Here is a 3298-nt window from a genome sequence, read left to right as displayed (position 1 = left end):
TTCTGAGTGGGGATTTTGGTGAGCAGAACTCACTCTGCCCTGACTGTGAATGGCATATGTGTGAGTCACTGCCCAGACATGGTGACAAACACAGAGATATGAGTGGGACAGGTCTCCTGGGCAGGACCTTTGGTGATTTCAGTTTTCATGGTTTGACAGCTGCATTTTTGTGTTCCTTTTAGTTTCTTTCTCCTTGCCCGTGCTTCAGGTGAGGAACTGACTGATTCAACATGAGCAGGGCGTGGCATTGACTGTGTAAGCAGCTTTAAAGTGATCAAAGTCAGCAGCTGCAGGAGAAATCCTGGGAAATGTTTGCCCTTTCCCTAACCTGTAAAGTTCCAACAGTGGCTTTTAGCAATAGCACAGAAAGGCAATCATAGAATCCCAGAATGGTTTGGGTTGGAAGGGACGTTAAAGATCACCCAGTTCCACCCCCTGCCATGGGCAGGGACACCTTCCACTATCCCAGCTTGCTCCAAGCCCTGTCCAGCCTGGCCCTGGACACTTCCAGGGATCCAGGGGCAGCCACAGCTTCTCTGGGCAGCCTGTGCCAGGGCCTCACCACCCTCACAGGAAGCATTTTTTTCTAATATCCAACCTAAATTTTTTCATTTTGAAGCCATTCCCTTTGTGATCCTGGAGCCAAAAAAAACCCTTTTAAAACTTCCATGGGATGACTAGCTTGAGCTGTTGCCTGACAGCCTGAAAGTCATGAACATAAAATGCTTTAGAGTAGCTACAGTGACATCAGCTCCTCCCATATGGGTCATTTTGGCAGGGGCTGCCCAGGAAGGTGGTGGGGTCCCCACTCCTGGAGGTGTCCAAGGAGTGACTGGATGAGGCATTTAGTGCTCTGGTCTGGGTGGCAAGGTGAAGGTCAGTCACAGGTTGGACTTGATGGTCTTGGAGGTCTTTTAGAACCTAATAATTCTGTGATTGTGTGATTTTCATCTGAGGAAGTTGTCTAGGCTCTCTGCACTCTGCAGGTAGAAATGTGCCTGCTGGCAGTGTAGTCCCCCTCCTCCTAAGGGAGCTGCAGATGAATCACAGTGTTTGCCCCTCTCTCCCTGCTGGCTATGATGGGAGTCTGGATGTCTGAGGGGGAGACGTATCACCAGGAACGTTTAGAGTTCACTCAACATGTACCTCTTCCAGTCTGTTCCTCATGTCAGGATCAGAGCTGTGACTACCAGGCTCAGTTCTTTTTGGAATCCTGCATGGACTGATGCATCACAAAGCTGATTATGAAACCAAAAGGGTCCTATACATGATGTAGAACCTGGTGACGTGGTTTAGTGATGGGTTTATCAGTGCTGGGTTAAGAGTTGGACTTGATGTTCTGTATGTGTAAAAATTGAAAGAGGGGAGATTTAAGTTAGATATTGGGAAGCAATCCTTCTCTGTGAGGGTGGGGAGGCCCTGGCACAGGTTGCCCAGAGAAGCTGTGGTTGCCTCTGGATCCCTGGAAGTGTCCAGGGCTGGACAGGGCTTGGACCAATCTGAGATAATGGAAGTTGTCCCTGTCCATGGCAGGGGGCTGGAACTGGGTAATGTTCAAGGTCCTTCCAACCCAAACCATTCTGTAATTCCATAAGGCTCACAGATAGGGCTGTCCTTCTTTTGAGGAAGGTTGTTTTAACTTCACCATCTAGAGGATGGTGCTGTTGTCCCTGGATGATCTCCCTGGAGGCACTGTCAGCCTTTGTGGGAGCAGCTCAGCTGAGATCCAGCTCTCCACTGGCTTCTCCCAAACTCCCCTACTCCTCAGAGACCCAAAATTAGGTGTTTGCCCCCGGAGCTGAACCCAGTTCTTCATTTGAGTGAAATGAATCTTATCTCCATCTAAGTTTAAGAAATGGATTCTAGAAATGAAAACCACAGGAATTATTTAATTTGGAATACTGATTATTTAAGCATGTTTGCATACATCTTCACAAACCCAACACAACACTACACACATACTTTTTCTCCATACAATTTAAGGCATTTTGTTTTCAACCCCTCTCTTTTCTTCTCCCTGCAAATTTTCGATAAAATGAACTGTGTCCCTAAGAGCTTTACACAAGTATGCAGCTGAGGTATGGTCAGCCTTCTCCTGGCATTAGTTGGGCATTCATTCAGAAATGTTTATATTTCCCCGGACAAAGGGAAAAAGAAAAAAAAAAGTTACAATCTGGTAAAAAACATTTGCTAAATGAAGTTTGCAGTTCTATTGTGGTTTGTAAAGTCCAAGCTCTCCAATAAACGCTTCAGCCTCTTCCAGCTGTTTGCTGCAGCACAAATGCCCAAAGCTTTTCCATGTTAAAGGGAAAATTAGTTTAAATTTTGTGTGCAAGGATGGGGCATTGAGCCATTGCAAATCCCGTCAGCTCCAGAACAGGACCTCGTGCAAAATTGTCTGAGGGATCCCAGCTGGTTGTAAAGTGCTTCAATACCATCATTGGCATAGAAAAGGACATCACAAGGGATTGGATCTATCCCTAATTTGGTCAATACTGAGTTCAGCCACTTCTCAGACACCTGACAGGGTGAATTAACTCATCTTTTTTATCTACCACTACAGTGATGAGCACAGTACAAAGAGAAGGGGTCTGGAAGAGGATCTACTGGAAAGACTTTTCTCCATGTTGAGGCTTCCAGTGAAATGAGCAATGAGTAAAACATCAACTAAAGGGAAAGAAAAAAAAAAGAGAAAATGGGGTAAATCTTTGATATCTCAGACTCTTTTTTTCTGGGTACAGAGGACAGGTGAGGGTAGGTGAGGGCAAGATAAATATACAGGGTATAGGGAAGGTGGGGTAGGGAGGAAGGTGGATGTACATCAATGTACATCTCTGTGTGCTCTGACCAGACTTTGGCAATGAATCCTGATTTTGCCATGTTTCTGTGGATTGGCAATCTCTCCAGGAAAATGGTGTGCAGCAGGTGAAAGGCATCCCAAAGTCACCCAGAGACGATGCCCAGCAGAGCCACAGATCACTCCAGCAGCAAACAGCATGGCTTACAGGGTGGGAGCTAGAAGGTATCCCAAACTAAACAGCCTGCCCTTTCCCCAAACCACTTATCTATTGAGACCACAGGATATTATTGAGCTACTAGCCCTCTAGAAATGAGGGCAGGTAATTGCAACATTACTCACAGGATTCAAGATTGAGTTTACCACATTTAGCTCAGAAGAAAAGCCGATTACCAGGGCTCAACTCACTGGAGATACTGAAATATGTAATGAAAATATACTTTTAAAAAAGAAAGAAAGGAAGGAAGAAAGAAAGAAAAAGTCAGTTTTTAGTCAGCAGTT

Source organism: Geospiza fortis, unplaced genomic scaffold, assembly GCF_000277835.1.
Source record: "Geospiza fortis unplaced genomic scaffold, GeoFor_1.0 scaffold106, whole genome shotgun sequence".
In the NCBI taxonomy this organism is placed as follows: Eukaryota; Metazoa; Chordata; class Aves; order Passeriformes; family Thraupidae; genus Geospiza; species Geospiza fortis.
This window is presented reverse-complemented; position numbering follows the sequence as displayed.